At 39.4% G+C, this 18,040-nt stretch overlaps 1 protein-coding gene across 3 annotated transcripts in view; it reads left to right on the top strand.

Annotated features, from left to right (window-relative positions):
* Window positions 1-18,040, top strand: part of LOC130928049 (gastrula zinc finger protein XlCGF26.1-like) — a 46,864-nt gene that overhangs the window by 24,599 nt on the left and 4,225 nt on the right. The window lies entirely within an intron of this gene.

Raw genomic sequence — 18,040 nt, 5'->3', positions numbered from 1 at the left:
GTAATTAATCACAATTCAAACCATTTGGCAAAATATGCCATATTTTTCTGTAAATTATATATATATTCTGTAAAATAAATTGTTGGAATGGAAAGATAAGACACAAGATGGATATATACATTCAACATACGGTACATAAGGACTGTAGTGGGCATTTCACTCTACTGTCATTTAAATCTGTCTATGCCAGGGGTCAGCAACCCTTTTGGTGTGGAGTGCCACTTTCAAATTTTCTTGTCAATCAGTGTGCCACCCCAAGATTAATGACGCGCATCCGAATTTTTATATTCAGCAGAGCTGTAATTTTACTCCAAATAAAAAAAACATGGACATACATTTAATTTGTATAACTACCATTCGTCTTCATCAATTAACTAAAAACTAATGCATATTGTCGAAAATATCAAAACTTGAAAATAAGTGCAACAGTAATAACAGCTGTACAGCTTCACCATTTTATGCAAACATATCACACACACACACACACACACACACACACACACACACGTGCGCTCATATGGTATATGGGGACAAATTTCTCAAACAGGCATGGCGGTGGTTTACATGGACTACCCTTTCCTGAGGTCGTAGAGCTACGAAAGTAATACCAAAGTACTCCAAAAAATCTGAAAAAAATTTAGCTCGCTTCAGATCTCAGATACACCCTTTAGAACTCGATACATAGGGCCCTGACTAAATGGTGGTTTTTGAGGACAGGACCAATTTTGACAGAAACGTGGTTTGTGGGGTCTTTTTTTAAATTTATGGGGACTTTAAAGGTACAGCTCATTAACATAAAATACACACCTGACAGAAATAGTTATTAGTGGGACATCCATATAAATAAGTTAAAATGCCTCAAAATCAACATGTTATGCATTTATTTTATTTTTGTCCTGTGGCAGTAACATTTTGGAAGGATTTAGAAAAGCATGTTGGTGAAATAACCAGGCATACTATTGATTTTAAATGAGAAGTAATAATTGTACATTTGAAACTGATGTTAATCTTTTTTCATTTGCACAAAATGGTTTCCAAAATCTACACTATTTCAAATATTTATTGTAGAATTTAATTCTTATACATATACTTTTCAGCATACAGGGTCCTTGCACCCTTTTATCAGTCAAATTTCATGATTATAAAAACATTTTTAAGATCCTAAAAATATCATTCAAGACCAAAACATGTCACAACAATTTCTCATGAAGAAAAGGATTTTTCTTTTCTCTTCTAATGTGCGATTCAGCGGCTTTGAACCCCATTGTTCCAAAGCCCATCGTTCCAAACAATCTTTTTGCAGACTTTGCACTAGGGATGGGAACCTCTGATCTAACGAAATGGCGATACAAAAATTATTGATACATGGGTCAGCAAATCGTTCTACAATATTCTACAAGGGAATAGGAATGACTTTATCACTAGTAGACGTCCAATCCGTTTAAAGTGGGAGGGTGGCAGCAAATGAACCGTTCTTTCGTTGCCACCCTCCCACTTCAAATGGATTGGATGTCTGATGCTGTCAGTTGTAGCCAATAGACCCTACTCACGTGACGTCACAGCCACGCCCCCGTGCCATGTTGTCCGGATACTAGTCATGTTAATGCATTAGCGCTTCGTAAATTCCTCCTATTATGGCGTGTTTTTCTGCTCGTTAACATTAAACAATCAAAATGGTGAAGTCGTGTGTGGCGGTCGGTTGCAAAAACAGAGAAGATAGACGGAGAGACTTGAATTTTTACCGTATTCCGAGAGACCCGAAGAGGAGACCGCGATTGACTGCTGCAATTCGACGAGAAAACTGGGCTCCAAACGACTAACACAGATTATGTAGTAGTCATTTTATATCTTGTAAGATGCATTTAATATATATTTAGAGGGTTTTGGGCTGACAACCACAATTAAGATCATTGCTAGGCTAATCGCCGACAACATACACGTATGTATGTAGTGAGTGCTATCGCTAAACCATATAAACATTAAAAGCCCTAGCTCCATTGACAAATGACATGAAATACATTAGACTTGACAGTGGATGTTAGCAAGAACAAAAGATTTTGAATTGAAAATTTCGTAACTCACCTTCCGAGCACAAGATTCCTGCCGAATTTTCATGTACGAGGACGTGTTTCACCCAACCAGCAATGTAGCATTTATAAGCCTCCAAGCTCTTAAAGTTTTTCAAACTTTCGTGAGAATAGGCTGATTTTGTGTGGACAAGATAGTTGTAAATATCAGGATATCAGATGTCAGGCGAAGCCAGCTGGTCGAAAAACATCGATTTAGGCATCAAATACGGATCTGGCGAATGGATAAACTGAAGCTTTTCCACGTAACGCCTTTTATGCAACGGATCCAATGAATTTACAGCGTCAGATAACACCGGGGCTTCCATGAATTGCTCTATAACTTGCTCGACTAATTGAAAACAATGAGAATAGGTCTGAAAAAGAGGTACAATATGGCGGCTGGAAACAGCGACACGCCCATTTTGTGACGTAGGTGAGTAGGGTCTATACCAGGCAACAATTTCATTTTGGGAAATTTGCCGTCATTTCCTGTTGATTTTTGGTAAATTCCTATTCCTGTTGAGGTATTCACGGGTCACTTCCTATTGATTTTTGGGCATTGGCAGGTCACTTCTGGTTGATCTGGTTGAGACAGTCTCTCCAACGTGTCCTGGATCGGCCCCGTGGCCTCCTCCCAGTGGGACGTGCCCGGAACACCTCACCAGGGTGGCACCCCGGAGGCATCGTAATCAGATGCCCGATCCACTTCATCTGGCTTCGCGCGATGCGGAGGAGCAGAGGCCTTACTCTGAGCACAATCCCAGATGATCGAGCTGCTCATCTTATATCTGAGGGAGAGCCCGGACACCCAATAACTGTACGGAGGAAAGTCATTTCGGCCGCTTATATGCGGAATCTTGCTCTTTCTGTCATGACACCCACAGCTCGTTACGATAGGTGAGGTTAGGAAGGCAGATCGACCGGTAAACAGAGAGCATCACCCTCGGCCCAGCTCCCTCTTCACCACGATGGACTGATGCATAGTCTGACAGGAATTGACCTGTAAATGCCCTAAAATGGACAGGAAATGACCTGCAGATTCTCACAAAAGACAGGCTGTGAATGCTCTGTTTTTAGTGCTGTAGAGCTAACGTAGAAACAGTTCTAATGGAAGATTTTGGTAGCAACTTCGTGGTTCCTTTCCATTTCTTAATTTAAATAAAAAAATTAAAACTGTGACACCATTTTAAAACAACAAATAGATTCTGGATGGGAGTATATTAATAACCTTTTGGACTAGAAGGTATCACGTCGGCATTGACAGTGAGACCTGAAGGAGCCTGATTGGGAGAAACATCCCCCTCCCCCCGATCAGAACCCGAGCGGTGTTCTGTTATTGAATTTCTGTGCTCGTCACGGATTGCCCATAACGAAGACCATGTCCAAACATGGGGGATTCCATATGTGCACTTGGCACCAGGACACCCTAGGCTGCAGTTCAATGATCGACTTTGTTGTCTTGTAATCGGATTTGCGCCCGCGTGTTTTGGAGACTCGTGTGAAGAGCAGAGCAGAGCTATGAACTGATCACCACCTGTTGGTGTGTGGGCTCTGATGGCGGGGGAAGATGATGGCAAGACCTGGCAGGCCCAAACTGATTGTGAGGGTCTGCTGGGTGCGTCTGGTAGAATCCCTTGTCAGAAATGGCTTCATCACCCACCTCTGGCAGAACTTCTCCCGTGTCCCGGGCGCGGTAACGGACATTGGGTCAAAGTGGGCCATGTTCCGCATCTCCATTGTAGAGGCGGCCTATCAGAGCTGTGGCCATAAAGAGGTTGTTGCCTGTCGTGGCAGCAATCACTGAACCCGCTGGTATCTCACGGTAAGGGATGCCGTCAAGCTGAAGAAGGACTACCGCACCTTTTTGGCCTGTAGGACTCCAGGGGCTGCTGACAGGTACTGGCTGGCCAAGCGGAATGTAGTTTCGGCGGTCGCCAAAGCAAAAACTCGGACATTGGAGGAGTTTGGTGAGGCCATGTAAAACGACATCCGGATGGCTTCGAAGAAATTGAGGGATAGGAGCTGAGAGGAGCCAGTTGAGGTGGCTCAGGCATCTGGTTCAGATGCCTCCTGGACGCCTCACTGGAGAAGTTTTCCGGACATGTCCCACCAGGGGGGGGGCCCTGAGGGTGACCCAGGACACGTTGGAGAGACTAACTGTGTCTTGGCTGGCCTTGGAACGCCTTGGGATCCTACCAGAGGAGCTGGTTGAAGTGGCTGGAGTGAGGGAAGTCTGGGTTCTTGCTAAAACTGCTGCCCCTGTGAGCAGTAGATAATAGCTGGATGGATGGAATATCACAATATATCAGTAAACCATCTTCAATCCATTTTTTATTAAATTCACACTTCATCTCTGCATATTCCCGCTCACTCCTACAACCACTAATAACCAGGAAATAGCGTTACAGCAACAACTCAAGTCACTGATATACACTGAGGTTAAAGGTCGCACAATTCTGTAATTCCTCATCGTCACTCTGACTAGTGTCCTGATGCATCGTCTCAAATCTCAAACCTCTAGCTCAAAGCAGCGTCCCAAATTTAGGATTTAGGCCTCATTTTAAAGCCTAACCCTGTGACCTTCAACACATGGGAAGGTCGCACAATTCTTTAATTCCTCATCGTCACTCTGACTAGTGTCCTCATGCATCGTCTCAAATCTCAAACCTCTAGCTCAAAGCAGCGTCCCAAATTTAGGATTTAGGCCTCATTTTAAAGCCTAACCCTGTGACCTTCAACACTTGGGGAGGTCACTCAATTCAGTGATTTGTCATAGTCACTGTGACTTGTGTCCTGATGCATCATTTCAAATCCCAGCCCTCTAGCTCGAAGTAACGTCCCAAAATTAGGAGTTAGGCCTCATTTTAAAGCCTAACCCTGTCACTTTCAACACTTGGGAAGGTCACACAATTCTTTAATTTGTCATAGTCACTCTGACTTGCGTCCTGATGCATCATTTCAAATCTCAACCCTCTAGCTCGAAGTAACGTCCCAAAATTAGGAGTTAGGCCTCATTTTAAAGCCTAACCCTGTGACCTTTAACACTTGGGAAGGGCACACAATTCTGTAATTCGTCACAGTCACAGAGAGTTGTGTCCTGATGCATCGTCTCAAATCTCAATCCTCTAGCTCGAAGTAACGTCCCAAAATTAGGAGTTAGGCCTCATTTTAAAGCCCGCCCATGTGACCTTCAACACATTGGAAGGTCACACAATTCTGTAATTTTTGATAGTCACTGTGACTTGTGTCCTGATGTATCAATTCAAATCTTATCCTTCTAGCTCAAAGTAACGTCCCCAAATTAGGAGTTAGGCCTAATTTTGAAGCCTAACCCTGTGACCTTTAACACTTGGGAAGGTCACACAATTCTGTAATTCGTCATAGTCACAGAGAGTTGTGTCCTGATGCATCGTCTCAAATCTCAACCCTCTAGCTCGAAGTAACGTCCCAAAATTAGGATTTAGGCCTCAATTTACAGCCTAACACTGTGACCTTCAACACTTGGGAAGGTCACACTACTCTGTAGACCTGGATTATCCAAATTTTAAATTTAAGGCATTTTAAGACTTTTTACGGACCTGCGGGAACCCTGACATATGAATTACAACAACAAAAATTTGTACATTGAAATATCTCAGCAACTTTCCTGATGTTTTGCACAGTAGTTATTTTGTGCTGTCTGTTGTGCTATGAATGTTTGTAAATGTCTAAATAAAAACTTTAAAAGGGTTTCAGACAGAAATAGGGATTAATTAAACTCCTTCAGGTTACCAATTTATTTTACAGACGCCTCATCAGGAATGGAATTGGCAAGGAGCACATTTGGTATCAGCCAAGTCCTAAAAAAAAAAAAAATGTATATATATATAATATACAAACTGTTTAGACTATTGTACCATATCTTGGCCTCTGAAAAAAATGATATCATAGATAATAACATAAAAATAGTAAAATACATATAAAGCTAATGTGTTCTAGAAATTTTAATTCAAACAACAGGTTTCAGATAATATTGATAAAAAATACAAGATAATGCAAGTGCTAGCAGTAAGCTTTAAAATTACAACAAAATGAAAGCCACAATAACTGATTCGAAGATCATTACAACAATTTACTAACAGCTACAAAAATCAGCAACAATTTGGCATCCTTTTTGCAGCTATTCCCCGGTTTCTGATAAAGTCTGATATTTTGCACTGGTCATTACGCAAGAACAGAACCCTCCACAAGTTTGGAGCGACTGCATTCGGTTTTGGCGGCTAATTTTCCTTTATTTATGTGGCCTGAAAATAGCACATTACTGCAGTTATCTCTGCCCTCGACCAAGGTTTCTTTTTTACTCTTCTTCCTTCATTTTTATCTATCAGCAAGCTTTCCTGCTATACATAGTTGAAAAACAGTATCACACAAACGTATTAAATGTGCTTTTTACATGGAGTTGTCAAGACTTAAGATCAACGTGAAATTCAACAATTTCCTGCCTACTAATTTCTTTAAAAAAAAAAAAAAAAGATGATGATTGATGAATGATGATTTATGATAATTTCCCACTCTGTTCTTGTTACAACTATAAAATAACGTATTTAATTTATTGGATAGCCATCCTACCGTTTTCTCTTAGCAAAATTAAAGCACTGTACAGATGCATTGCTATCTATAAAAGTAGGGAAGTTACTAGTACCACACCATTTCAGAAATCACCTATTGTTTACGCTTCTATATGCATATACTTATTGGAATGTTTTACATTATTTCAACTTAGTTGAAATGGTACAGATGAAACCCAAAATTATGCTATAATACTTGGAATATAATGCAATAATGTGCAAATTAAATATTTTACAGAAGCTCTGTTGTTGTTAGTGATTCAGCAAATATGAAAAAAGTAAACAAAAACAACAAAAAAAGATTTAATTTTTTCCTCAATAACATTCAATGTAAAGATAACCTAATCTGATTCATCAGTAAAAAAAAAAAAACAACAACAAAAAACAAATCCAATCAAAGCATGAAAAAGAAGTTCCAATTCGCTTAATAAAAACAATACTTTATCATAAATTATACTCTTACACTTGATTGTAGGGCTGCAGCTATCGAATATTTTAGTAATCGAGTAATCGACTGAAAATTCTATCGATTAATCGAGTAATCGGATAAAACAAATATATTTTTAGGTGAAGAGCAATTATAAATATACATGAGAAAACAAGACATTTCATCTAATTTTGAACCATTTTCAGTCAATCAATGTCTTTATTTTCGATGTATATTGTTGAAAACAGCCAACAATTGCATCTCAGATGTAACTAGAATTAAAAAAAAAAAAAAAAAGACTAATTCACTGCTTTGACTCAAAAAACTTTAGATCTTATTACAAAAAAATATATATATATCTTACCTAAAAATGCCGTTATGCTTGATAACACACATCACTTAAAAGTTTGGATTTTTTCCCACGTCTTTCAATTTAATTTCTCTTTGTGTCAAGCCATTTTTAAGTTCTAGTTAAGTTTTAAGTTAGTCTAAACTGCAAGTCCTGATAGGATTTTGAGTTTTTGCAGTGTTCAAAATAAATGTATGATACAGGCTGTATTGGAGCACATTAGCACCAGTGCTACTTGGTGTTTTATCCAGCAATGACTACTGAGCTAAAATTGATAGTTAGCATGATTAAGTTTTTATTTTACACCCTCATCACTCCACAATGCTATGTTATGTTAAAGCCTGTATGTAAGACACGTTAGCCAAGCATCGACAGTGGTCATAATTAATAGAAACCTAGCCCTCCGCAGGGCTAACGTTACTTCAGAACAGTAACGTTAATCTTATTTATTAGCGCTTAGCGCTCTTTATTAGCGCTTAGCGCTCTTTATTAGCGCTTAGCGCTGTACTGCTTTAAGATGGCGGCTGTTTACTAAAGCTGCCCAGACGCGGCCGAGTCTGTCATTTAGCATCTAGTTCATCATACATGTGATCTCTATGAGACGCTACCTGTACCAACGTAGAATCGTGCGGGCTAGTATTTAGCAACGTCGGCGTCGTTTGTGGCGGCTGTCGGCTGCAGTAAGTTTTTTTTTTTCCCCTTCTTCCTCTCCGCACGTGACAGCGCGTTGTCCCGCATTAAAAGTAGTCCGAGCAAAACGTAATGCTTAGAGCTGTCAAAATAAACGATTACTCGAGGTGAATAAAATTACTCGGATCAGTTTTTAAACTCGAGTTACTCGGGTTGCTCGAGTACTCGTTTCAGCTCTACTTGATTGTTATCTGCCTGGTGTCATCTTTCTCTGAAAACTTTCCTTTCTTGATCTCCTGGTGGGGGAAGGGCATGCACTAACGGTTCCCTGAATTGACTACGCCCACGAACTAAAGCCAGCCAATCACAAAAAAGCCCGCCAAAAATGACTGTGTGTGTGAGAAATGTGTATGGAAATTGTAGTTCACAGGAGGCCCTGTGGGGCGCTGTTCCATACACACGCACACACAGCAGTCAAGTCAAGAGTTATATGAGGACTTGGGAAAAAAATTAAAAATAAGTCATTTAGAGACCAATTAAGGCGAATTTATCGTTATGATGACGAAGATGATGACGTATTTTTGAAATTGCGTCACTTTAAGAGTAAAAAAAAGGCCATTTAGGCACAAAAAAATGCAAATATAGTCCAAGGTTTATGGGGACATTGGCATAGTCCCCATATTTCAACAGTGTCCCCGGAGCCCAGGTGAGAAAACGGGTTCAAAGTCCTCACAAACCATATCGGCGCACGCACACACAAACACACACCCCAGCACGCAAAGGGGAACAGGTGTGATTCTCAGTGCAGGTCTCTCACAGTACAGAGAGCCTTCAAAGTCAGAACAGCCGACTCTTACATTTTGTCTTGTTCACTAGCAACTTAAACAGTGAATATATGCACAATTTTAGATTTTATATTACAAATATAAAAGATACCTACTTTAATGTGTTCCTTGGCCCTGCTTTCTATGAATTTTCATGTTTTGTCTCGTAGTGGTGTTTGACACTTGTTGTGCGACACACAACTCTCTTGAGGCATAATGCACAAAAAGAGCTACCAGAAGTAACCAGGCAACCAGTTGTTACCGGTATCCCCAAGGGGCCGCTGTCCCCTACAATATGATCGGCTTGCTAGTTAAGCGTAGAAGAAGAATTGGGCGTCTGGGCGAGAAAAAGAGAGGGAGCGATGGCAGGTGTTGAGAGAGAGCGTAGAGCGCCGTGAAAAGGAGAGAAGAGGCTGTGTCCCCCGCTGGTTTTTGTTTTGTTTAATAAAAGTCTCCAGTAAAACGCCATCCAACGCGTCAGTGTTTTTATACACATTGCCACCTCTCCGAAGTAAGCACCGGACGAATCGACGGCAACGAGCCACGTTAATCGCCGGTCCACTCCATACTACAGTGCAAGCATTGCTTCACCCGCTGCCCTGACCTGACGGCTGGCAATCGGGGTCCAACCGGAGTGTTGCGATGCGCCGGGACAGGGGTGTACAGCCCCGTATCTTAAGCGACCGGCCTCCGCGCCGGGGCGAGGGTGTGACATCGGGATCTCAATCAAAGTTAAAGCGACGAGGCTCCCGGCGCGGACGCCGGCGATTCGCCGGCTGTCTACTCGCTTACTGGCCCGCCGGCCTCCACGCTGGTGCTTGGAGTAACAGTACCAAAAAGTGCAGATTGGTAACACTGTGTACTTCCACCAGCTCTCTGACTGGTTGGCTTCGTGACACGTTAGTAGCGGGTGCAGAATTGAGCGTGCAGAGGAAAATAAAAAACGACGAGCGCAGGAATCGAGAAATTGAAGAGCTGGAAGTGTGCTCAAAATCCATAATTGTTCGCAAATAACGCTATAGGCAGAGGGGTCGGGAGGGACGCTCCTGTAAAGCCCTAAATAACAGGGCGTGCAACTAAAAATGTCTTAATTTCAGGTTAAGAAAAAAATATATATATATTATTTTGCCATGCGCTCGCGTGTCACTGGTTAACCCTTCGCGTGCCAGTGCTGACACGCGTGTCATAGGTTGCCGACCCCTGGTCTATGCTGTCCTTACTCCGAAGCGTCTACTTTTTCCAAAGCTAGACAGCTAGTGAACGACGCCATAATAATCAGACTTTTCTTTTTCATCTGATTTATTAATAAAATGGCCTCAAACCATTGTCCTCTTTAGACCGTTGTAAAACTTAAAACTACAAAAAAAAAAGTACACAAGCATTGCATTAGCAACAACGTTAGCTTAGCACGCTATATGGGTTCACAAAACATAAACAAAAAGCGTCTCATACAAAAAATATAACATTTCGCTTACTAACATAGTATGTGCATTATTTACAACAACCATACTTACGGACAAATCTTGTCCAAGGATCATATATAAGCACAACATTACAACGTAGGCGTCAGCCCGAGACGTCCTGCAGCCATATTGAACTGGCAAGACAACAATAAACCATGTCGCAAAGTGACCACAAGAGTTCGCTGTTAGACAGCACAAAAAGCCTTGCTGTAAAACTTACCAAAAGGCAGAATACTGTCTGAGCGGGACATGTGCGTTAATTGCGTAAAATATTTTAACGTGATTAATTTAAAAAATTAATTACCGCGCGTTAACGCGATAATTTTGACAGCCCTAATAATAATGCTGACTGTCAATTTTAGCTCAGTAGTCATTGCTGGATAAAACACCAAGTAGCACTGGTGCCTAATGTGCTCCAGTACAGCACAGCATTTATTTTGAACGCTGCAAAAACTCAAAATCCTATCAGGACTTACAGTTAGACTAACTTAAAACTTAACTAGAACTTACAGCTTGACACAAGTGGAAATTCAATTGAAACATGTAGGAAAAACACCTAACTTTTAAGTCATGTGTGTTATCAAGCGTAATGACATTTTTAGGTAAGAAATAGGCCTGAACAATATTGGAAAAAACTATTGTTGCGATTTTTTTTTAGGTTTGCAATATATTGCGATATTATATTGCAATATTAAAAAAAAAATATCTTTTTTAAAGAAATTTTCACTAAATGACTTGAATAGCTGTTTGGAAATACGTTACATAACACACCATGACCACTAGAGCTGGGAATCTTTGGGCACCTAACGATTCGATTACGATTCAGAGGCTCTGATTCGATTATAAAACGATTATTGATGCACCCCACTCCTTTTTTTAAAATTTTTTTTATGTTTTGTACATTAGTTCCAAAATTGTTCAAAAATACTCTCAGGCTAAACCACACTACTATTTCAGTATCAAGTTAACATATAGCGGTAAACAAATATACAAAAATAACATTAAATAAAAAACTCCAGTCCCCATTCTGTATCAGCAGCTTTAAACTACATTCAATTAATTTAATGTTGTGAATCAACCGTTAAATTTGTTAAAATTGCTCCCGTTATTCCATAATTTCCCTTTTGTCTACTTTCGACATGTGAAAGTTGTAAAACTATTTTAAAGATAGATTCAAGTCAATATTTTACCGATTTAGGAGTATTTTAGATAAAAAGTTAATTAGGTTTGCTTGAAAGGTTCGCTACAACAGCCTTGCAGGGAAGTGTACTGCGTTAAGAAGGCGGCCATTTATAACACCCGCATCTAGCTTTTTGTAGATGTGCTGCTAACACTACCAAATCTAAATTGCATCTAGTCCTATATAAATGATATCCACCGTAACATTATATGGATGTACTTTGTAGCAGCTTTTCGGCAGCAGTCAGGTATGTTGTTGTGTTTTTTTATCTTGTTGCATGAGTTGAGCTTGAGCCGTGAGTTGAGCATTGGCATTACCCGAGGGGCCGGGTAATGGGAAGCATGATGTTTAGCTACTCTCGCTCCATTCCGTCCCGAAGACCGCGCGGCGCGCTGAGTGTTGTGTACTTCCGCTTTACTTTGCATATTTTAATAATTGGAATTTGGATGTTTGTGAATCGTTCTCGAATCTTCCACGGCCGAATCGCGAATAATCTAAGAATCGGAAATTTTGCACACCTCTAGTGACCACAGTGTATTCATATAATACCGTTTCATTTGTGAATGATGAAGATTGCTGTATGAAGGGATCCAGGAAGCCATGTCTGCAAAAAATAGATCATTTATTGAACACAATATTTTACACTTCAACGGCAGCAAATACATTAAATGATAAATAAAAGAGCAGGTGCATTAGTCCCCTAAGTTTTTGACAAAATATAACAATAAATAAAAACTTCTGTAAAATAACAGCAAAGTTGTAAACATATTTGAACAAAAATATTAAATATGACAAAAGAGTTGTTCACAAACTATAACAATAAATAAAAACCTCAGTAAAACAACAAAGTTGTCAACATATTTGAACAAAAATATTAAATATGACAAAAGAGTTGTTTACTAACTATAACAATAAATAAAAACCTCAGTAAAACAACAAAGTTGTCAACATATTTGAACTTAAATATTAAATCTGACCAATAAAAGTGCAAGTGCATTAGTCCCCTGAGTTGTTTACACAAAATATAACAATATAAAACTGCCGAAACGGCAACAAAGTTGTAAAAATATTTAAACAAAAACATTAAGTATCAAAACTTTATGTGCTGCTGTACTATATATAGTTATTTGAAAAATACGATTTACAATAAATTTAAATATTAAAGAAACCTCAATTGAACTTGTAAATAATTGAACTGAATAACTGCAAATAACTGTGATGAATAACAGAACCATTTTAACTCCCAAATTTCCTGCCTTCCTGATAGCTGTCACATGAATAAAAAGAAGAAAAGACATTCCTGCAGCTGTGTTATGTTTTTGTCTGCATATCGTCCACCTTCCTTGCTCAGCAAATCTCAACTGGGTCTCATAGGTTTTTGGCCAAGACTATTAGTTTATCTACTATTGCAGGCTTGAGACAAGAACGTTGTCACGTAACAATGTTCCCACCTGTACTAAAAAGCCTCTGATGGGAAGCTCGTAGCAGGAATGCATAGATACCTGCATTTTAAATGGTCCCACGTTTGACAGATTACTTGTTGTTGAGGCAACCACGGCGAGGCACTGTCAACAGGGCTGTTTTTTGTCCCTTATAGTCTTGCTCTTGCCAAAATACTTCCAAAACTCCTTTTGGATACAGTCTTCCTCGCTCCTTCAACGTGTTGCTTTCTTGCTTTCACTTTGAGAACGGCCCCTCCTCCCTCCGCTCTGCTGTTAGGCCCCTCCTCCCTCCACTCCGCTGTCGCAGGGGGAGGGGGAGGAGCCGATGACTTGCTGGAGGGAAAGAAGCTGTGCGCTCTCCGTCCCTCTCCTTCCTCAAAACAAACGTTTGTGGATTAACAAAAATAAAATGAAAAAACTATCGCACGTCCTTGCGATGGGACTATTGCGCATGCGCACATTGCGATGGCGATGTTTAAACGATATATCGTTCAGGCCTTGTAAGAAATATATATATATATTAGGGCTGTCAAAATTATCGCGTTAACGGGCGTTAATTATTTTTTAAAATTAATCCCGTTAAAAAATTTGACGCAATTAACGCACTTGGCCCAGCTCAGACAGATTTAAATGACAGAGGAGTGAAAGGCCCACTTGTTAATTGTTTTGCGGAGTTTTGCTGCCCTCTGCTGGCGCTTGGGTGCGACTGATTTTATAGTGTAAGTAGTTATTGCCATCAACAGTGGCGGGCTACAAGTTTATTTTTTGATTGAAAATTTTACAAATCTTATTAAAACGAAAGCATTAACAGGGGTTTTAATATAAAATTTCTATAACTTGTACTAACATTTTTCATAAAGAACTACAAGTCTTTCTATCCATGGATCACATTAACAGAATGTTAATAATGTTAATGCCATCTTGTTGATTTATTGTTATAATAAACAAATACAGTCCTTAAGTACCACATGCTGAATATATATATATCCATCTTGCGTCTTATCTTTCCATTCCAACAATAATTTACAGAAAAATATGGCATATTGTATAGATGGTTTGAATTGCGATTAATTGCGATTAATTACGGTTAATTAATTTTTAAGCTGTAATTAACTCGATTAAATTTTTTAATCGTTTGACAGCCCTAATATATATATATATATTTTTTCTCCAAGATCTAAGTTTTTGGAGTGAAAGCAGTGAATTACCGTAATTTCCCGAAAATAAGGCGCACTTTTTTCCCCCAAATCCACTTGTAAAATCGAGGGTGCGCATTATACACGGGTATATGGATGGAGACAGAAATAAATACATATAAATATGTATATTTTAAGACTTTTTCTTTATTGACACGGCCATGTTGTGTTGAAGAAAACGCATACGGTGATCTGTTGCCGCCATTACGGTATATTACGTCACCGTTTGTTTTGGTAATACTTCACTCTGATTGGTCGAATGACTTCCGTGAGTTCGTTTCGTCTGCACTGTTATGAGCTCCTTTTGTTTTCCCACTTCAGTCGTCACTTTTACTTAACAGTATAATTCCAAGGAAGATACATTTGCGGTATTTCATGATGATGAAACGAGCAAGCTACACGGCAGCCTTCAAAAGGAAAGTAATTTCCGTATCTGAGGAAGCTGGAATTCGTGAAGCGGCAAGACGGTATGACGTCGGAGAATCGAGGGTGCGGTATTGGAAATGAATGAAGAAGCAGCTGGAACAAGCAAAGTCATCAGCAAAAGCAATTGGTAGGGGCAGAAAAGCACTTATAAGAATGCTTTAGATGTTCATGTATAATACAGATATGGCTGTTTTGTTTTCTCCCGGGTTCTCTTAAGTTGGAGAAGTTGTTAAAGGTTGTTACAGTAATGTTTTGCACTACCGGAACGGTAATTATCACTGTGCTATGCTTGTGCTGTGTTATGTCTGTTTATAATTTGTTAAATTAAAATGACATTTCTGTATTTCTACGCGAGCTGTTTTCTTGTATTCTACCATATTTATTGGTGCTAAAATTAGGGTGCGCGTTATACACGGGTACAAGAATTTTCCCTAGATTTTGCAGGTAAATTGGGGGTGCGCGTTATACACGGGTGCGCCTTATATTCGGGAAATTACGGTAGTCTTTTTTTTTTTTTTAAGTCACATTTTTAATGCAATTGTTGGCTGTTTTCAACAATGTACATAGAAAATAAAGACATTGATTGATTGAAAATGGTTCAATATTACATGAAATGTATTGTTTTCTCATCTATATGTATAATTGCTCTTTACCTAAAAAAATGTTTTATCCGATTAATCGATAGAATTTTCAGTCGATTACTCGATTACTAAAATATTCGATAGCTGCAGCTCTACTGTAGAGTGATGAGGGTGTAAAATAAAAACTTAATAATGCTAACTGTCAATTTTAGCTCAGTAGTCATTGCTGGATAAAACACCAAGTAGTACTGGTACTTAATGTGCTCCAATACAGCAGGTATCATACTGTAACGTTGTCAAAGAGTCCCCCGCATTGTTAGGTTGCAATTATTTATTTTTTTGGGAACTTGTGGAACAACCAACACACGACTGCTGTCTAGCAAAGCCGACACACACGCACCTGCCAGCGCCACAACAGGAAGGCACGTCGCTCGCTCTCCCACACCTCCCTCACTCCCGCACGTCACGCGGTGCATTCAGGAACGCATGCAAATATCTCCGCCATATTATAACTTGATATGTTACATCTGTTTTGAACACTGCAAAAACTCAAAATTTATCAGGACTTACAGTTTAGACTAACTTAAAACTTAACTAGAACTTAAAAATAGCTTGACACAAATGGAAATTTAATTGAAATACGTGGGAAAAACACCTAACTTTTAAGTGATGTGTGTTATCAAGTGTAATGGCATTTTTAGGGAAGAAATGTATATTTATGTTTTTATAAGATCTAAAAGTTTTTTGAGTGAAAGCAGGGAATAGGGATGGGAATCGAAATCCGATTCCAATTCGGAACCGGTTCCGAGTGTTTCGAGGCCTCGACATCACAATGAAAAAGCCTTAACGATCCTAAAGACGCATATTGCGTCGTGACGTGTCTTGTTGTCCAGACGCATCAAACTAGCATGGCGCCAAGAACCACTCGCTTCAAAGTTTGGCTACACTTCACCAGGAAAAAGGGTGAAAATGAAAGGTTACGATAGTTTAGCACGAGCATTGCCGCTGTAAACATAACAATGACAGCACGTAGGTTCGAACGCTCGAAAGTGTGTCTTCACTTCACGAGGAAAAATTACAACAAAGCGACTTGCAGTCATTGCGAGATGGAAATAACTGCATCGGGAGGGAATAGACTGCACTGTCCTCACCGAGACGCTAAGGCTCAGTCCTGGCTATACAGCTAGCTAAACTCCCAAATGACGATGCAGAAGACGTTGGTATAATAATTTGCTGACTTTATTCAACCATCACTTGAAACTAAAAATCGAAATGAAACAAATCAATTTCGTCCCCAATAACAAACAGGTTTGCATCAACTTAAATCGGCGATGATTAGCTGCTAACACAGTAATAACAAACAGTTAGCATGCGTTCGCTAGCATTAGCACATCATTTAAACCACTACACAACTGGATTTAAGTGTCCAATCGCGAGTGGAAACGCACAACAACAACAACACAGAAGATGATACATACAGGCGTTGGCTCTGTAGATGTTTTACAAACATTAATAAAGAACGTAGGCTCGTGGCAGTGTTTCCCTTTCTCACTAACTCGCTCACTCGCTTGGATGCAGCATTTCTTCTTCTTCGCGTGTAAGCGCGCTCTTCTTCACGTGAGCGCGCTCTTCTTCGCGTGAGGAAGCGCAAGGGTGCCACCACTTGAGCGTGAAAGCGCCATAAAAACTAAAAGGCATGCATTTCAATATACTGGTAAATAAAAACAGGGGTCCCCAAACTACGGCCCGCGGCTCCATATTTGGTCCGGCCCCCTGAACAATACCAGAGAGCATTTTGAATTTTTAAAAAATGTTTTCTCCCTCAATAGTGTTATTTATTTCCTGGCCTTTTTCAGTGAATAACTCAGAGAGGGTTATTTGGTTATTATCTATTTGATTAATAGTGCTATTATTATTTATTATTATTTTTATTTTATTTACTTTTGTTCCGTGAAGAATCCACAGAGGGTTATTTGATTGTGGCTTTCTGAAAAAGAATCATTTTTTTACATTTACGCACTCCTGCAATCGTCACACTTTTTCTGTTACAAACTGACCCCGGCCTCTCATCAGAGAAGGGAAATGTTATTTGGCCCTCACAGGAAAAAGTTTGGGGACATTGCCAAAGGCAGAACAGCGACCTATATGCCAAAATATACCAATATTTTTTATTTCTATTTGAAAAATGTTCCAGTAAAATGTTACACATTCTTGTGCATTTGCCACTTATAGCCACAGTTAACATTGAGGCTTTAGGCCTCTTTTGACCTCGTTGTGAGTTTGTAAGGTTGTGACTTCTGATTAAACAAACCTGATGCCAATCAAAATGTTTGTTCTTCTTTTCCCTGAAATTAGAATCGATAAGAGATTCGATAAACAATCGTTAAGCAGTGTCGATAATGGAATCGGAATCGTAGAAATCGTATCAATTGCCATCCTTGCCTTTTTTTTATTCTAGTCACATCTGAGATGCAATTGTTGGCTGTTTTCAACACTGTACATCGAAAATAAAGACATTGAATGACTGTAAATGGTTCAATATTAGATGAAATGTCTTGTTTTCTTATGTATATTTATAATTGCTCTTTACCTAAAAAAAAAAAAAAATTGTTTTATTCGAGTACTCAATTAATCGATAAAATTTTCAGTCGATTACTCGATTACTAAAATATTCGATAGCTGCAGCCCTAAACTGTTTACAATTCCGTTAGATTATTTTTTTTTAATCAATAAATAATAATAATTAAAAAATCAAATTGCCACTGCTTGCGCCTAAAGGATGAGGGCGTGTCAATGCACGTTGACTAATAGCCAATCGGTGCATCGTTGTCATGGGAACGACAGCC

Source organism: Corythoichthys intestinalis, chromosome 13, assembly GCF_030265065.1.
Source record: "Corythoichthys intestinalis isolate RoL2023-P3 chromosome 13, ASM3026506v1, whole genome shotgun sequence".
In the NCBI taxonomy this organism is placed as follows: Eukaryota; Metazoa; Chordata; class Actinopteri; order Syngnathiformes; family Syngnathidae; genus Corythoichthys; species Corythoichthys intestinalis.
This window is presented reverse-complemented; position numbering and strand designations above follow the sequence as displayed.